The 13,475-nt window shown below is 52.1% G+C and overlaps 1 protein-coding gene across 8 annotated transcripts in view; it reads right to left on the minus strand.

Moving 5' to 3' along the window:
- The window catches only part of LOC146772321 (ectoderm-neural cortex protein 1-like), a 172,064-nt gene that overhangs the window by 16,562 nt on the left and 142,027 nt on the right, over positions 1-13,475 (minus strand). The window contains exon 1 of one of the 8 annotated variants that reach the window (XM_085639146.1): positions 7,662-7,837. The exons of the other annotated variants lie outside the window; for them this stretch is intronic. The gene's annotated coding sequence lies outside the window, so the exon portion shown is untranslated. Of the gene's footprint in view, positions 1-7,661; positions 7,838-13,475 lie in introns of those variants that run through there. 8 annotated transcript variants of the gene reach the window in all.

The following is a 13,475-nucleotide window of genomic DNA, read 5'->3' on the forward strand; positions in this document are numbered from 1 at the left end:
CATCAGACAGAAACAAGCCACAGTATCCTTTGGCATGCACATTCATTCATACATACATTCATCCACACCGATATATGTGCAAACCTGGCCAGGCGCTGTCTGGCACAGTCACCAGTAAGCACCACAACAGTGGGCCCACCCTTGCCAGACGCTCACCTTAGGACTCACACCGACTCAACCAGAAACACAAGCCAGATACACTATCAACAGACCACTTGAACTCCAGTCAACAATGACCCAGAATTGTAAATGGTGCCTACATTCTCAAGGTGCTTCAGAATCTTACAACTCCCGTCAATGAGCTATACAACTGCACTTAATCTAAGTACAATGTGTAAGATCCTTTTTCTAGCTCTGGACAGGGGGTGGCCCCAAAGCTGATAGTTATTACTGTGCAGGGATGGCACAAAATATGCCACCCACAGCTTCTCTAGAACAGGAGCATGCCAGTTCACCAACCCACAGCCTCGAAGATCTGGGCTGGGCAGGGCAGACACTGATGGCACTGGTTGTGGGACACAATCATGAGCCACACGCCCGCCAATTGACAAGAGCTGTAGCCGGTACCAGATGCTGGTGTGACATATCCCCGCCCCCCCCATATGAAAAACAAGCATTTGCAATGCAACAGGTCTCGCACTTGCGAGAGTTTAAGCTATTAGCATTCTAAATGACAATGCCTTTTATTTATCTGCTTTGATAAATTAACACATAAATAAAAGGCATTGTCATTTACAATACCAATAACTCAAACTATTGTAAATTCGAGACCTCGGCCGCCATTGTCCCGGGCTACTTGGAAAGTGAAAGTGCGCATGGCACGCTGAAAGTTGCAGGAAACTAAGTCATGCCTGCAGTAAGAGAAACTCATTAAAGAAAATAGTGCTTACAGACTAAATATGACATACCGTGTAACAAAAGAAGTAAAAATGCCAGTCCTCATGGGAGGTTACAAATTAAGACAAGGCAGTACTGAGGAGGGACTAATAAGCCTATTGACGAATCAAAAGCCAGCATTTATGAAGGACAATGACACAAGCCAATGAAAAATATGGCTGGAGAGTGGGAGGAGCTTCAAGTCCAAACACGAATACAGCATGCCCCGCAGAGCAGCGTATGCGCGGCCTAGGTTCGATCTAGAAACCATGTGACTTTAATCTCTGAAGTGGTTACAATAAAAAAAAACGTGTTTCATCATCTTCTAGGAGGTCCCAAAAAGCATCCAGGACCTGGAAAAACATAAAAAGCACAGCCAATGAGGTATCTGCTGAGGGCAGTGGTAGAGAACAGCTCCCCACAGACAGGCCCACAAGCCAGCCACCGTTACCTGCTTTAGGGGGAGGGTGGGACGGCAGGTCCAGGCACAACACCCAGGCTTAGCCGCTAGCAAATGACTTCACCCACCAGCAAGTGCACAGCAGCGCCATTGTACGGCTCAAAGGAGAGGAAGGAAGTCCCCACCCAGGATACAAGAGAGGAAGGAACACTTGGGATACACGAGAAATTAACACAATTACTCAAAATGGAATACAAATTGCCTTGCACGCCTGAGGGGAGCCAATAAATAAAGTACAGAAAAACAAAACAACTTCTGGGAATTCACAAGGAATAAAAGAAGCGAAGTGTTAAACTTAATATATTTAGTATGCACATCGAAGGGATGTTAAGTGCTCAACATGCAAATAGGATATGTGTTTATCTTGCTGAATAAACATCCGTAAGCAAATCCATGCTTGTATAAAGAACCAAGCAAGCTCCTGCTTGTAGTTTGAATCCTAAAATGTTTTAAAAGCTGCTACATTAACAGAGACAGCTTTCGGTTTACCATGCGTTGCAAGAGGAAGAGTTGCATTGGTCATGCATGATTCAGCGCGCTTTCAGATGTGAAATAGTCCCTCATGCGTTGCACTGCAAAAACTTCACAGGAGGCGGGATGATGCACCAGGCAGCTAACAGCGCGAGGTGAGAAGGCCCGCTCCCTGGGAGGAGAAAAAACCTGCTGTATATTTTGAAAGAATTGATTAACGGAGGATTGTGGAAGGCGGGATGGGCCGGACAGCAGCCGACCGGACATACCCCAGCGCTAGCCACTGGCCTGAGTGAACTTGAATTGAAAATGACCCCCTCCATGCAACAGTGGTGCGCACAGACACGAGTCACAGTCTAAAATGTGATGGTGGCGGTCTGTGAGAGCTACACCGTGGGGTACATTTATCAAGAAATCACGCTGTGCTGTGTACCACCTTGCTGAGCCGTGTGAAAGGGAAACAGGCAGGAATGCGCTGTATTTAACATCATACGGCACGTGCCTGTCTTGTCTGGTGCACAATGTGCTGCCTTGCGCCAACGCAGGCACCCTTGCACCATGGTGCAGGAAGCAGCACGCGCACAGAGAGGAAAAAAGGAGACGAAATAAAGATATAGCTCCTCGTTATGCCTCACCTTGGTAGCATTTTGACGCAATCCCAAGTCTACCGGTAGTGGTAAATCTGGCAATGCGCCAAAGTCCATGGGTGGATGGATGCGTGGGAACACATCCCTTGTGCGAGTAACGCAACGCAGCGCTTTGCCCTGCGTTGTGTTGCTTTAAATTTATCAAGCCAGTCGGCCACGCGAGACGCAAGGGCAACTGCTTGAAGGTGTAGACTTGCCGGCGGAAGGCCCACCTTCGCCTCCCACTTCCGGGTCCGCTAGGGAGCCTCAAGGCTGCACAGGCAGGAATATTTCACACCTCACAGTCGGACGAGCTCTCCCTCTCTGCTCCGGCACTTACAGAGAAAGACACAGTAGCCACAGTCAGTCAACGTGATTCCAGAAAAGGGAGGAGACGATGGCCAGCCCAAAGATAACACAGGCAGAACGGCTGAGCCGGGATTGGAAATCGACTTCCGACTGCAAATACGAACCTTTGAACCCGTCAATACTTTCACCGGCCCCTTGATGTCTGGGGCAGCTCGGCCTTTGTAGCAAGCGGTGCACGCGAACCAAAGCCATTACGATTTACGAAGCGCTACATAACTGGGCTGCCACTGCTGTATTTTATTAATCGGCTTTCTATAGCGCCAACCAACATTATTAAGGCTTCCTAGCGCTTGCCCCATCTGGGCACCCCTTTTGGGCTGATCAGGAAAGGTGATGATATAAGCATGATGTCATAAAAACAATATACGAATGCAGGTCTAAGCGTAATCTAAACGAACAGCAACAAAATAAACAGTTCATCGGCCGCTTCCAGCGCTCTGCCGGGTCATCCTGCTGACAGGAAGTCCCCGCCTGCAAGTGACACACGCCTGAGGCATCCAGCGGCAAACTGCAGAATCTCTGAATCACATCGGTAACAGGCAGAATGTGTGCGCCATCCGATTGTCAGACAAGATAAAAAGTGAGGGCTGTGCTACACAAAGGTGTGCTGTGCACCCCGGCATTCCTTGTGTCACCCTCGGAAGTTTGCCGCCACCTCAACCAGGAGCAGCGCCGAGATTCCCGGGACCCACCAGAGCCTGTGACACTGAGGAATGTGGTGGAATGACGTCACAGCTTCACCGTATGAGCGCCCTCCTCGACCCCTGCCAGGCGAGCTTCAGGTGACGTCACAGAGGTCTGGGGGCATGGTGCGCTCCCATTCCCACTCCCATAGTGCACTGGGGCGAGGGCCCTATATTAAGACACTTAGCACACAGTGCCAGAGGGGGTGTAAGGTTTCGTTCTAATCTGGCGCACGGGTAAACACTTTAACATGTGCCCAGAAACCGTACTGGCACGGAGGACTAAACCGCCGGCGTGTGGTACCGATGCCCAAGAAGCCAGCCCTGGGAGCTGTGTTATTTCCACTTGATATAGCGCAACGAATCATACCCGAAGGTATATCTCGGCGCTGCGCCAGCAGCACAGAAACAAAACAGCTATTACAAACACATCTCAAGGGTTTTTTAAACTTGGCAAAATCTGAACAGTAGCGCAGATGGCACGGAAGTTGGTTCCAGGCCGTAGTGGCGAGAAAGGAGAAGGCGCTATCGCCCAGTCTGGTAGGGGGACAGCCAAGAGCGCCTTATCGCTTGAAGGAAGCGTTCTTGCAGGATGTAGTAACTCGGTTTGCCCTTCTCAAGGGCGGGGGCGCCCCCCACCAGAGCCTTGTGAGTAGGCAGCAGGTGGGGTGCTTTCTGACTGAAGCCAGCGCAAGGACCTCAAGGTAGGAGCTGAGGTGGAACCCGCTGGCAGACCGCAGACCACGGGAGCAGCTGTATGCTGCACTGCCGGGAGTCTGGCCGATAAGGTGTCAGTGGTGGCAATGAGCACGGCGTTACCTTGCAGCAGCACGGTACCTAGGAGGAACAAAGGATTCTGGGTACCAGCAAGAAACCAGGGCCTTGTCACAGGTTAAGTATTCAGTCTCTGCGCTCTGCCCAGTGAGACAGCGTGGGCACAAAAACACGATTCATGCATTGTGTCTTGTGAGGTATTAGTGCCAAGGGAGTGACTGAGGCGTGAAGAAAGACTGATGCACTGTGTCTTGTGAACAATCTGTAACGAGAGTGAGGCGTGAAGAAAGACTGATGCACTGTGTCTTGTGAACTATCTGTAACGAGAGTGAGGCGTGAAGAAAGACTGATGTACTGTGTCTTGTGAACTATCTGTAACGAGAGTGAGGCGTGAAGAAAGACTGATGCACTGTGTCTTGTGAACTATCTGTAACAACAGAGTGAGGCGTGAAGAAAGACTGATGCACTGTGTCTTGTGAACTATCTGTAACGAGAGTGAGGCGTGAAGAAAGACTGATGCACTGTGTCTTGTGAACTATCTGTAACGAGAGTGAGGCGTGAAGAAAGACTGATGCACTGTGTCTTGTGATGCACTGTGTCTTGTGAACTATCTAACAAGAGAGTGAGGCGTGAAGAAAGACTGATGCACTGTCTTGTGAACGATCTGTAACAAGAGGGTGAGACAGGAAGAAAGACTGATGCACTGTGTCTTGTGAACTATCTGTAACGAGAGTGAGGCGTGAAGAAAGACTGATGCACTGTGTCTTGTGAACTATCTGTAACGAGAGTGAGGCGTGAAGAAAGACTGATGCACTGTGTCTTGTGAACTATCTGTAACAAGAGAGTGAGGCGTGAAGAAAGACTGATGCACTGTGTCTTGTGAACGATCTGTAACAAGAGGGTGAGACAGGAAGAAAGACTGATGCACTGTGTCTTGTGAACTATCTGTAACGAGAGTGAGGCGTGAAGAAAGACTGATGCACTGTGTCTTGTGAACTATCTGTAACGAGAGTGAGGCGTGAAGAAAGACTGATGCACTGTGTCTTGTGAACTATCTGTAACGAGAGTGAGGCGTGAAGAAAGACTGATGCACTGTGTGTTGTGAACTATCTGTAACAAGAGGGTGAGACAGGAAGAAAGACTGATGCACTGTGTCTTGTGAACTATCTGTAACAAGGGAGTGAGACAGGAAGGAAAATTGATGCACTGTGTCTTGTGAACTATCTGTAACAAGAGAGTGAGGCGTGAAGAAAGACTGATGCACTGTGTCTTGTGAACTATCTGTAACAAGGGAGTGAGACAGGAAGGAAAATTGATGCACTGTGCGTCTCATAAGCTATTCATGCCAAGAGCGCGTGGCACTTTGAAAGATTCGGACAAGGATAGTCTTGTGAAATATTTGTGCCAAGTGAGCGAGGCACGAAGAAAGATTCTTGCCATGTGTGCAGCTGGGGAAGAGTTTTTGTCTTTGTGAACACAGACAATGGAGTCAATGCACGTGCCGTGAAAATAGAGCACCACCCGCAAGGCAGATAACTAGGGCACGCACACTCTTGTGAAACCTTGTGCATGACCCAAGTATACAGGCAACAGAACAATGCAGTGATCTGGCCCTCAAATCTGAGAACCAAGTAATGCTCCATCTTGTACAGACGATGCCAGGCCCTAAAGTGCAGGGGCGAGAACCACGCTCCACACCGTGAAAAAACAGTGCACAAGCAGCTAAAACACCAGAGCAGTGCGCTGTCTCGCGTGGACACCTTGCACGACCCCAGCGTGTAGGTATCAGAACCATTCATCAGGGGTAGGAAACACTATAGAACTGCTAACACCAAACCACCATAGTGAGTGACGTCACAGTGCACAAGCAGCAAAACGGACAATTGTGCCAGGCGTGCACCATTTTACGCTGCCATTATACATGACCCCAGAGTAGGACAACGGAACCAGGCCCTGAAGCTACCACGCATACCCCTCAGGGAGCAGACCACCACTGCCCTGAAATCCACCAGTGGCACGGAGGACTTGTGTTGGTGAAAACCTGTGTCTGACACTTTAAGAGTCCGTGCATTTCAACAGTCACTGCACCCCTTACACAGGGTCCATGACATGCCAATATACAGAGGTAAACTGGTGGCCCCTACTCTTAAGAACTAAAATACACCCGTACCCCCAAACCGGTGTGCACGTGATAAGTGAATCATGAGCGCTTTCTTTCAACAAAACTTGTGCACGACCACACTATTCACCAAACAGCTGTTTTGCAAGACGATGTACAACACACGTGCTTGCAGAGTACACACATTTCACGAGTCGACCGGTGCACTATCACCCACAGCACACAAGACCCCTCCTGGGACAGCAGACAGTTGGTAAATTGTGCAGTCAGGATTAAATAACTCCCCAAAAGTGAAAGCATCAAAACAGCTCGCACCACACCACAGGGCAAAGAACTTTAAAAAGAGGGAGTGGCGAGCACACACACCGTGTGCTCCTCAACAGCCAACACTATACACATCAAACACCACGCAGCCTTTCAGAAGCGGAACCGGCGCCCTATCTCCCAGCCGCTTGTGTGTACACAAGAACGGTACAGCACGCGGGCCGTGCACAGAGCAGATCAAAGGAAGAGAGAGCAAACACACACAGCAAACACCGTGACAGGGAGAGGAGAGAGAGCGCACTGCTGGGAGCCGGGCTAGAGGGGCGGCCTGGGCGACACACGGCCGCCGTGGTAAGCAGGAGGGCAGGAGGGCAGGGGGGCGGGGGCGCCTCTGTGGAAGAGGCAAGACAAGGGGGCTTAACTACCACTCGCGGGGCTCGCAACAAAGTGTGCTAACAGCAACGTGGGCAGAGTTTTACAGGGGCAGAGTAGAGGTACCAACAAGAACCTGGGCAGACTCCTACAGGGGCAGAGTGAAGGTACTGACACTAACGTGGGCAGACTTCTACAGGGGCAGAGTGGAGGTACTGCCACCAGCGTGGGCAGAGATCTACAGGGGCAGGGTAGAGGGCCATAAAACAACTTGGGCAGAATTATACAGGGGCAGAGTGGAGGGCCAGCTGACAACTTGGGCACCGTTCTAAGTAGTCAGGATGGGGGGCTGATGGTAACTTAGGCAACAATCTACATGGGCAGGGTGGAGGGCATGTTGACAACGTGGGCAGAATTGTACATGAGGCGGCTGGAGGTCTGGACGACAACTTGGGCAGGATTGTACAGGGCAGGGCGGAGGGTCGGACAACCAGGGCAGAATCCTAGAGGGGCAGGGTTAAGGGCCTGGCCAACCGAAAGTCCAAACTGTGCAGGAGTTTCCGGGGTGCAGCGCTCACCCCCGGGCAGCCGCCCTACTCCCAGGGTCCCTTCCACCCTCTCCCGTCGAGCTCCCTAGGGCCACTCACCTCCCCGGCTCCTCAGTAAACAACAGCCGTCAGGGGCACCATAGCGTCCGTCCTCCTGCGGGCGCTTGTTCCGGCCCCTGGCACACTGGGTGAGACTGGCAGCTGCGCCGCGGACAAAGCCTACAAGAGGCCGCCTCGTCCCAGCTCCTCCCCGCCGGGGAGGGGCGCCCTGATACCGGGGCACACGGAGCAGGAGGCAGGGACAAAGAGGAGCTTCATCTGCATAGAGCAGAGGCCACGCCCCTTCAGATGAGAGGCCACGCCCCGGCCATTGAAGAGCTGGTCCCTGCCGGGGCAGGCTCCTGGGTCCTAGAACCCCCGGATTCATTGTGGGGGAGGGGAAGGCATGTGAGGACTCGGGAAGCAGAGATGAAAGCAGAGCGTGCGGCCGTTTCCCTTTCACTTCCCTTGAAACTCTTCCCCTTTCATCCCTGAAGGAGGCTATTTAGGAATAAAGATAATCTCTGAGAATGGAGCAGAGATTTTTTTCTCTTTTTATTTGTAATAAATAAATAAAATAGTATCATATGCACGTTACTTGGTATTTGGTTGTTTAAAACTAATTTGAAATATGACTTTCTACAATAAATTGCTTCAGATGCAACAGTTAAACTCGTGGCACCTGCACATTCCATGGAAAGTCGCTCATAGCGCCTGGATTCGATTTAGCTCTCAGCGCTATACTACTCTTCGCAACAGGAGTACAGAGACATAAACCTGAAACGCTTGGCTTCCTGCCCAACTGTCGCAATTTATTTGACTACTTTTACACCTTATAAAGCGCTGTGTGTAACTTTTCGCTTACGAGAGCGCTAGAGGAAGACAAGCATTTGCAATGCAATAGGTCTCGCATTTGCAAAAGTTTGCGCTATTGGCATTGTGAATGACAAACCTTTTATCTATGTCTTGGTTTTGAAAACAGATAAATAAAAGGCATTGGCATTTTCAATGCCAATAATTTAAACTCTCGCAAATGCGAGACCTATTGCATTGCAAATAGGTCTCGCCTTTGGGACCGTATAACTGTTTAGCCACGCAACTGTTGATGTTGTTGCGCCAAGGATATTGTGCTGCAAAACTAAATACTTATAAGGTCCCAAAGGCGAGACCCATTGGCTATGCCAATGCTTGTTATGGTTTGTATTCTTAAAAAAGAATAAAGCTACTTTGATGATGATGAAAGTAAAAAGAGGGAGATTCTAGGGCGGGGAAGGAGCAAAGGCTTGGAGAGCATCGAACTGAAGAGAGAGCCGACCGAGCTGAGAGAGAGAGAGATGGATGGGGAGAACATGAGAGGGAGAAAAGAATACAGTTTGAGAGGTAAAGAGATATGTCATTGATGGAGAGCACTGATGAGGGACAGTGTTTTAAAGAGAATGCAAAGGACGACAGATAACGCTGTCAAGGGGGTCAGGGCTGCTGGAAGGGAGACGGGGGGTAAACGGGCTGTGAAGAGAGACAAAAACAGAACCTGACAGACAGGGTAGACGCGAGAGAGAGAGGTCGGGGTACAGCGTGACAGTGTCAGCCACACTGAGGGCAAGAAGGGTGCGGGTGGAGAGGCGGATAGAGGCCAGGATGCACAGAGAGACAGACATGGGCTGGGAGAGGGACAGAGAGACAGAACATGAGAGAGAAGCGGAAGGTAAAAAGCAGCAGCATGAAGGAAAGCGGTATAGGGAGAGGTCAATAAAGAGAGCGTGAGTGGGAGACAGAACCGAAAGTGAGGGGGGGCTGTAAGAGGCGGAGCAATCCGTGGAGAGGAGCCACAGAAAAACACAGACAGCTTTCAAAACACCCTGCCATGACTTTCAGAGGTCATTTGCAGATGTCTTGGTCATTCAGAGCTGTTGGGTTTTACTATCCAGTGGCTCCACGAGAGAGATACTTAGAGAGCGACAGAAATACAGAAGGTGCGAGAGAGAGACAGGGCATGATAGAGAGACAGAGCTACGAAAGAGAGAGGTCATGAGTGATAGAGGTATTGAGAGAGTGACATATACGCAGAGTGCAAAGTGATACACAAGAGAGAGTGTAAATAAAGGCAGCTCTCCCGGACGGGAGCGAGGTCCCGACAGAGTGACAGGGGAAGAGTGCCACGAGTGAGTGCTCGGAGAGGTGCTAACAGGGAGAGCTTGGCGGGAGGCCGGATCGGGCAGCACTCCAACAGAACCTCGCCCCCTCAAGCCAGAGAGCAAACATGCATCTGTGTTCATATGCCAAACAGACGGAGGCACTGGCACAGAGGGGCACATAGAGTATCCATGCAAGGAGGGCAAGAGACCAACAGGCAGCCAGGACGTGCCTGCTAGACTGCAGACATATATAGGCCCCGTTGCACATAGGGCAGCAGCCACACCAGCAACAAACACACAGCTTCCATAGACACTCATTATTCACACACCGTCCAGCTGGGCGTCATACAGTGCGCATCTTCAGCAAACCATATGTAAAAGACATGTTCCTATTGGCTTTGTCAGCGCTGGTTTTAAAATTGCTGCTGTTTGTGCAGATTTCGCGCGCAGGGCCTGTTTGAAGCCTTCTATGAAAGATTTAATTTTTGTGGGGGCACCTCGCGGCAAACAAGGCTCCCTTTGACGTGAGGCTCTCGTTGGGGCTTGAAAACATGTCATTATCAGGGTAAGGTTCTAACCGGAAGCACATTCGGGGGAGGGCCCTGCAGGGACGCTGCGGGGGACTGCAGGTGGGAGGGAGACCTAACCGTATTTAAGATTTACACAGCTTATGTAAAGGGCAGAAGTGGGTAAAAGTGCGGCGTGCGGTGTGGCATCGAGTTAAAGGCTATATGTTTTAAACAATATTTAAGCCAGCCAAATTGGTGATTTACGAACAAACGGAAAAAAGTCTCAAAGCACACAAAAAAATTATAATCAATAAACACAAATAAAATGAAAAAAAAGGTGTAAAAAAAAAAGACTCCAAGAGGCGATTGCGCAACAGCATACACGTCATTATGCATAGAGGTATTATCAGCACGCAACACTCATGTGCCACTCAGTAATACTTACAGTGGGGCGCAATATCTATAACAACAAAAAAACTAAAAATGTATGCTAAGGTAGCCTGGAGTCATAAATGTAATTATGTCGAAGTGCCAACTGCCCTCTAATTTCATGTAACGGGACACCTGAGTTAAAACAAGTCAGCTTTACTTGCTTGATATTGTTTAATCTGCTTTGTAACAATGTTCTCATTGGAGTTGAATAGATAAGTCTCACACGGACAATCCCTCATCGCGATAAAAGCGAAAGTGATAGCGATGACGCACACTAGGGATGCGTGCGCAGCAGCGGGGGGTTATGGTGCTGAAGGCTGGCGCAGTAGGGCTGGGCGAGAAGGGAGGGGGGAATGCGGGGAGCAGCTGTGCGCGAGATCTGCCTGATTGTTCTCCCGCGACTTCCCAGTAGAGGCGCCATTTTTGATGGCAAAGCGCAGACAACAGCAGTAAAACCTGTTTCAGTAAACTATTAATCGACGTTGCAAACATTTTTCTTTAAAAAGTAGGAATTACTTAATTCTTCTTTAAAACACTGGCCTCCGAGCAAACGGAGTCCCAGTGCGCCTGGAGGAGGCGCTGAACACTGTGTACTACCAGCGGCCACCGGACGTGTACGGAAGCCTGGTGAGTGGGCGGAGCAGTTGGGGACTGTTAGAAAGGGTAGACGGACCGGGAGGGTCGGCCGGGGTCAGGAGGAGAGGTCTCCGGGGAGAGCCGTCTCCAGCGATCGTACAGACAAGTAACTTCCCCCCCACAGACAGATACCACACACGGATAAGGTTCAGTGTCCTTTATAAGCACTTCTTAAGGTACGGTTGAATGGTACAAGGAGGTCTGGACTCAGGGGTCCCCTCGATTCAAGTCTCTCAAAGCAGGGTAAGGGGTAGCGGGACAGTCTGTTTACCAGTCAGGTAGTTCGGATGAGATGATGACTAGCTCACAATCCTCGAGCTTGGTGGTTTAGTTGGTACGGGCCGCGGCAGCGCCAGCAGGTCCCGGAAAGATGGTCGATGTACGGTCCGCGGCAGCGCCAGCAGATCCCGGTGAGGATGGTCGTTACAACGGGCCGCGGCAGCGCCAGCAGGTCCCGACGAGGATGGATGTTGCAGAAGGCCGCGGCAGCGCCAGCAGGCAGGACGATGGTTCACAAGAGCGGGCTACGGCAGCGCCAGTAGTCCGTCAAGGCTGAGTTCTCTCGGTGTCTCTCGACTCCAGGATACAACTGCCTTCCTGCTCCGGAGCTGCCCCAGTTATAGGGCAGGCGCCCTTTGATGTCCGGACCCTCGCACTTGGAGGTTGGAGGGCCCGGGATGAAGGTGTCCAGACACCCAGCAGGGGGTGGAGCCAGCGCCTGGGGGAGCTGGAGGCGATCGGCACCTGGCGGGGGAAGAGCTCTTGACACTTCGTTCTCCCATTGACCTGCCAAGTGGTCCGCTCACCTCCTGGGTGGATGGTGGTGCCGGGATGTCGGGGCCGGCCAGGCCCGGGGTTAGGGTCGGGGCGAGGCCACGGGGCCTCGTGGTGCAGGGCCCAAGATGGCGGCTTGCACCGGCCGGGGGAGCCCGTGGGGCTGGGCCTCGTGATGAGTAGAGGTCCGAGGGCAGAAGCTCCGTCGGGAGACGGGGTACAGGTGCTTTTCGTGGGTTATGCCTGGTGGGCCGGAGCTCAGGCCCTGTCGTGCGGGGAGGGAGCAAGCCCTTCGTGGGGCCTGTCCAACATGCGTCCCCCCCAGCTGAAGGCGGGGAGAGTCACCCATCTCCTTGGGGACTCTCTTCGTCGAGGCGGAAAAAGCGGGACAGGCCATCCGCGTTGGCGTGGTCTTGGCCTGGTCGGTGCTCCACCGTGAAGTCCATTCCCTGCAGGGAAATGGACCAGCGCAAGAGTTTTGGGTTCTCCCCCCGCATCTGCATCAGCCACTGCAGGGGTCGATGGTCGGTTTGTACCCGGAAGTGGGTACCGAAGAGATAGGGCCGGAGCTTTTTGAGGGCCCACACCACTGCGAAGGCCTCCCTCTCGATGGTGCTCCAGCGCTGTTCTCGGGCCAGGAGACGTCGACTGATGAAGGCCACCGGCTGGTCATGACCTTCGGGGTTTAACTGAGAAAGGACGGCTCCGATGCCGTGGTCGGAGGCGTCGGTCTGTACCACGAATTCCCGACTGTAATCGGGGGCCTGGAGCACAGGGGCGGTGCACAGGGCGGCCTTCAGCTTCTCGAAGGCCGCTTGACAATCGGGGGTCCAGTTAATCCGCTTCGGTTGGTTCTTGGACGTGAGACCCGTGAGGGGCCCCACGATGCTGCCGTAGTCCTTCACGAACCGCCGGTAGTAGCCGGTGAGCCCCAAGAAGGCTCGGACCTCGGTCTGGGTGACGGGGGGCTGCCAGGACTGGATGGCAGCAATCTTAAGTTGTAGCGGGGCCACCAGCCCGCTTCCCACTTGGTGCCCAAGGTAGGTCACAGACCCTTGGCCAATTTGGCACTTGCCGGCCTTAATTGTGAGGCCGGCCCGCTGGAGGGCCTGTAGGACCTCTTGGAGGTGACGGAGGTGGTCGGGCCAGTGGCGGCTGTATACAGCGATATCGTCCAGGTAGGCAGCGCTGAACTCTTCGAGCCCCGCCAAGACCTGGTTCACGAGGCGTTGAAACGTGGCGGGGGCATTCTTCATGCCGAAGGGCATGACCTTGAATTGGTAGTGGCCATCGGGGGTAGAGAAGGCTGACCGTTCCTGAGCCCTGGGTGTGAGGCCGATCTGCCAGTAGCCCGCTGTTAGGTCGAAGATACTAAGGTAGCGGGCGGC

This window comes from Triturus cristatus, chromosome 12 (assembly GCF_964204655.1).
Source record: "Triturus cristatus chromosome 12, aTriCri1.1, whole genome shotgun sequence".
In the NCBI taxonomy this organism is placed as follows: Eukaryota; Metazoa; Chordata; class Amphibia; order Caudata; family Salamandridae; genus Triturus; species Triturus cristatus.